We start from the raw sequence: 6,361 nt of genomic DNA on the forward strand, positions 1-6,361 counted from the left end.
GATGGCACTGACTGAGTTACCGACTCCTCCATCGGCGGCTGCTGCTGTTGAGTTTGTTGCTGCTGGAGGCTTTGGACCGTCTCTGTTAATACCTTCAATTGCTGCATAAGTACAGTAATTTGCGCATCCGTAGTGACCACAGGATGCGAAGAATCAGACTCTTCCACTGGAGGTGGGGGAGGAACATCTTTCCGATAGAAAGACTGTCTTACCGATCCTATTGAGTGTTGAGCTTTGATTTTTGACATTGTTGCTTGTATCCTATGCTTCTACCTAGTGCGTCAATCTATTGTGGCCAATCTCCTATTATGCCCTTCATCGGAGAAGAGCACCTGCAAAAAAAGTCATCACTGAACGAAATTATGTCTAACAGAGATCTTCTGATATTTAAGTCAGTGGAGAGTGATGAACAGCAGATAAAAATTTTGGATAGCAGAGTCTCAGTCCAGAAGTATCTTACCCATGCTGTTCATTTACCTCTCTTTTGTAGATGATTCAGATATAACCGTCGAGCACGTGGTCTCACTTTTTATGACACTAAATTATTAAGCCATAATCATAGAGTTAATGGGCTGTTTATACCCACTAATGATCGTGACACATGGTTGATAACCATTTATAATGGTTAGATACGTAGGTTCCGCACATTCCGACCTTATGTGATCGTAGAAAAATAAGCTGACTATATGTCGGTAGATCCGAATGAGCATCGATCGGTAACTCTAATATATCAATGGTCATCAGTCGAATATTAATTGAGTCATCGTGATAGTCTGTTGATGGTTGAGAATAGCCGACTGTCGATCGGTCAACTGCTTGTGAGTCGATGTACTGTGTTTATGAAGCCGATCTATAGTCGAAATCGGAGGTCGATTGAATTATCTCAACAATAATTTTCTTAAAATAGCCATGACTAGTAAAAATACTGATGTAAAAGTTAATTCTTTTCTTGGAGATAGATTTTAACTTCTATATTGATTTTGTCTTCTATTGCATTATCCAATTTCTCCTAGATTAGAAAACACAATCTAACCAAGAGTTTTTAAACTATCTTGAACAGGACTATCCAGAAATCAACAAGTCAACCAGCATACCACAACATAGATCTTGTAAAATTATCCATTGAAACAAAAAAATGGCCAAAAGAACACCATATATGGAAGTTATGCCCTCTAAAATTTTGATGCATAAGTTAACCTTAGATGTGGTGCATCTTGCTTCTAAACTTTATCTAGACATCCTTGCAGTTGCCAGCATCGTTTATGATAGATCTGATTATCCTCCTAAAGCACACAATACGGATAGCCCCCTTTATTATGCATGCTCAGGCTGCCACAGCTCAAAATGCTCGATTATCTCTTGCTCCTTCACATTGGCTCGTAGATCGCATTCACTACCCTCCTGATGGATGGCATCAAGGAGACTATCCATATCTACTATTGGCCAGCATAGCTAGGTGCGATAATTTGTGTGATCTGGGGAATGGCCTTGATGTTGACGACAATGAATGCCACTCTAGTGGGTTGGACGTATTATAGCCTCAATGAATACACCAAAGCCATGGTCAGGGATGATCCAAAACCCATGCATCAAAAGGGTGTTCCCCATCCTATCCTTTGGAATGAGAGTGGTTGGCAATGGTGCCCTACCACTCCATCCTTGTCATCAAGGCAATGTCATCCAACCCTCCCTTAGGCCTAAGCTGACCTTCTTCCAGGAGGACCTGCCTAATGACATGCCTGGCGACTATTAAAATTTGATGGTGGCTACCTTCAAGTTTGACCTTAAGAAGTGCGTGATTTACATCGACCAACTAGAGAGAAAATGTGTTGAGTAGCTCAAGGATAGGCTACCTATTGGGGAGGATCCCTCATGAGTGTGGAATACGGATCGTTCATCCACGATCGTTAACTTAGGTGACGATATCAATACCGTAATAAAAAAGAAGAAGAGATATAAAAAGGATACAATCAAATATATGGATCAGCCTAAGGCTTATCTCTATAGGGCTTGCAAGCTTCACTATGAAAGAAAGAATAAATACAAGAGGAGATCACATCCTCTCAACTTTCATACATCAATCTCTCTTGACAAGAAGCACTCAATCCTCCCTTACAAAGCTCTTAAAGAACCCTAAAAAAGACCATCTGTGGCCGCCACCTGCTGCTGCCTACTGCTCCTCACTGCTCACAGATCCTCAGGCTTGCTTCTGTCGCACTCCGCCCCCTTTAAAAAGGCCTAAAATCGACTCCAAGTTGAGTCTAAAATGCATCATAGACTCCTAACAAAACTCCAAAACCCCTGCAGCCACTCGATCGCATCTGTCGTACCCGCAGTCGTTCGATCGTGCAAAAACTCCTCTACACCTTGTGTGGACTGCGATAAATCTCCCTTAGACCGCGGCAGTCCATGCCTCACACACGGACCATATTTTCTCCCGTGGGCACGCGGTGGACCACAAGTGCATTGCACGCCTTATGTGCAAGCACACCATGGACCATGCGGTGGTCCGTGCATGTTGGGCCACATGCTATGGGTGGGCCTGCACGCTGTAGGTTGCATGCCTGTGGGCTTCTCATGTGCTAGGCTTCTCTGCCGTGAGCTTCTCCATCTTGGACTACAATGGATTGAATTCGAGATGTCAAAATCCAACAATCTCCACCTTGACTTGACATTCGGCCTTCATATAACTTTGAGAGCTTTTATGATCTCGCCCCCATGCCTTGGGGCATATACCTAGCTGCTCATGGATGGATAAATATGGAAGTCAAGCCAAACCTCTCGATTCCATCTTTATCATATGCTTTGACCTTCCTGATCTGAGATCTGCTCGGAATAGCCTCTTACGGCAATAGAAACTTCACCTTGCGACATTGCCTTTCATCTTTCCGAGTCTCCCATCTTATGCCCAATCTACTTGCACCTGGAGCTCTACCTTGCTCTGAGCTCCCATTGATTTTTGAAGCTTAATCTTGTGCCGAGCTCCCTGTCAAAAGGTAATGTTCTCTATTCCTCTTCTCCTTTAACACAATCTTACTGTCATGGAGAATCTTCAGGATTCTATCATCAACTCTCCACCTGTAGCTGCTTGAATTCAGTTTGCTCAGTGAAATTAGATTACTCCTGAAATTGGGTATGTATCGAACCTCACTCAATTTCTTCATTGCTCCATCATGAGTCTGTAAGCTGACAGTCCCAATGCCTTTGACATATAACTCGATTCATTCGATAAATGAACAGTGTCCTCACTACTCTCTAAAAAGTCAAACAGCTTCTCTCTACAATAAATATGATGCAAATATATAAAATCTAAAATCCACCATGAAGGAAGTAGATACCTCATCAGACATCAGAAGAGCATCATCACTTTCTTCTATGTTGCTACCTTGGACCGCCATCGTAGTAGCCTTCATCCGATCTCTGAGCTGTGGACAATCTCTGACTTGATATCCCAACTCATCACACCAATAGCATTTGATCTTGTTGTAGTCTCTTGACTTTGATCTAGACTTGGACTTGGATCGCCCACCTTGTAATCCTCTGCCACTACCTCATCCAATCACCACCAAAGCTGAGTCACCACCTGAACTCGAAGCTTAATTTTTTCGTTTGAGTATTTCATTCTAAAGAAGTAGAAGTAACATCATTCATCTTGATGGTGCTCTTTTTCATAAGAAGAGAAGTCACCAAAGACTCAAAAGAATAAGAAAGTAACGAAAGCAAGACCAACGTCTTGATCTTCTCCTTAACCTTCTCACCAACGTTAAGAAAATTAGTGAGGATCTTCTAGAAGTTACTGAGATACTTCTGCAAGTTCTGTCTATTGCTCATCCATAGCTGGTAGAACTGCTTCTAGAGGAAGAGAACATTGGTGAATAACTTGATCATGTACACTCCTCGAGCTTCGTCCACATCATCATTAAGAAAGTCTCGCTAAGTACATGGATCACCATATCATCCATCAAATATAAACGGATCATACTCATCATCTGCATCTGGAGCTACCTCCAATTATTCTCCTCTATGATAGTCGACTTCTCCTCATACAAGAGAGCATCAATTAACCTTTGTTGGATGAGCACATTCTACACTCTCACTTATCATAGAAAAAAATTACTCTTTCCATCTTATCAATTGATCTCCACCTTAGTTGAGCCTGTTTTCTTCATCTTCTTCAATATCGATTAACACCACCACAACTTGAACAACTATATGCTCTGATATTATTTATCGAAGAGGATTCTTTATGAGTGCGAAATACAGATCTTTCGTCTAAGATCGCTAACCCATGTGATGATGTTAATATCGCAATAAGAAGAAAGAAGAGATATAAAAAGAACACAATCAAATACGTGGATCAGTCTAAGGCTTACTTTTATGGAGCATGTAAGCTTGACTATGAAAGAAAGAATAAATACAAGAGAAGATCACACTCTCTCAACTCTCATACATCAATCTCTCTCTCAACAAGAAGAACTTAACCCTCTCTCACAAAGCTCTCAAAGAATCCCAAAGGAGACCCTCTGTAACCGCCACTTACTACTGTCTGCTACTACTCACTGCTCACAGATCCTCAGGCTTGCATCTGCCGTGCTCCACCCCCTTTAAAAGGGCCTAAAATTATGTCCAAGTTGAGTCTAAAATGCATAATAGACTCCTAACAGGACTCCAAAATCCCTGTAGCCACTCAATCACGTCTGTTGAACCCACAGCCATTCGATCACGAAAAAACTCCTCTGGATTGTGCGTGGACCGCGACAAATTCCCCCTGGACCACAGCGGTCCACGCCTCATGTGTGGACCGCATTTTCTCCTGCAAGTGTGCAGTGGACCGCATGCTGGTCCATGCATCCTAGGCCACACGCTGCCGGTGAGCCTGCGCACTATGGGCCTGCACACACCAACAGGCTGCACACTATAGGCTGCATGTGCTAGTGAACCGGATGCCTACAGACTTCTCGCATGCTGGACTTTTTTGCTATGGGCTTCTCCGTCCTGGGCTATTATAGGTTGAATTCGAAACGTCAAAACCAAACACTACCAAGACTAAAGCACTTGGTGATGATCAACCAGCTCTATGAGCTGGTGGCAAAGGAGATCGGGGTGGCTAATTCAATGAAGATGTACTGTGTAAATCTCTCTACTCACATCAGTTTCGAAGTTTCAAGCATTAGAGCGGTTGTTCCTTATCATGCCAATCCACTAGTGACCAACGGTAGGAAGAGTGTTATTAGAAATGCGGTGCGAAAGTAATGGCAAGATGGACAATAATGGGGTGTTGCTTAAAATTTTTTAATAACTATATTAAGGTTATTAAAGGAAGCAATATGGTCTTGAGATTCGTCTATTAGCCAAAACCAATAATGTATCATCTAAAATGATAAAATTATCCTTATTATTATTTTCAAAATTTAATTAGATAATTTAAACGTGCCTTAATAAAATTCTAAAGACTACTCAAGCTCCACTCCAAGCTATGAAACATGATATTCCTTGCTAGGTTCATCCATTGGGTGTTCATCAACAAATGCCATTGTAGATTGAGATTTGGTCAATCCTCACCAACGGGTGATATTCGCTTATCAACATGGTGGACTGGTAGTAGTGGATCTCAAGTGGGTTGCAAATGGTTCTGGCTTAATGAATTGGGATCTAGGTTACCAGCTTTTTGAACTAGAGGGAGAATCGAAGGAGGTCCTTATGGTTAGGGTTGAAGGAATAAAGGGATGGTAGGGAGAAGATGGACACTAATCTAGAGTTTAAGTTGCATAGTAGTGGGAGGCTAAGGGATGACTGTACTGGTAATTATTAGATGTATGCCTCAGAAATCAAGTTGATCGACATATGTAACCTTTTTAGTGATATAATTTTATAATTAAATAAAATAAATAGGATTTATTTTCTATTCATGTTAAGTCATGTGTCCATGAATCATCCAAGAAATTAATAGGATGATGACACATATTCTTAAGAGTTAAAAATTTAAGACATGTGTCATTGATAATTAATTTCTAAATGCTCCTGATCAATAAATCATCATGAAGATGGTGATTGATCCGATGAAATTGGTATATGGATCACTTTTCTCTAGATAGACGAATCTCGAGTATAGTGTAAAGATACTAGAACGAGAGTACAGATGATTGTTAGAGAATAATGATACTGAGCGTGACCAACATGAGTAGTCACATGGATGTCTATCCACTCGTCAGTTATATACTCGATATTGTAATGATGTAAGTAGTCCTTAGACCTATGGTGCCTCGGCTATTCACAATGGGACTGCTGTAGTTTAGCTACACAATCACATGGTTACCTAGTTATTTAAAATTTTGTGGTATATGTTGGCTACAGTAGATTC

The sequence above is a fragment of the Elaeis guineensis genome, chromosome 8 (genome assembly GCF_000442705.2).
Source record: "Elaeis guineensis isolate ETL-2024a chromosome 8, EG11, whole genome shotgun sequence".
Classification (NCBI taxonomy): Eukaryota; Viridiplantae; Streptophyta; class Magnoliopsida; order Arecales; family Arecaceae; genus Elaeis; species Elaeis guineensis.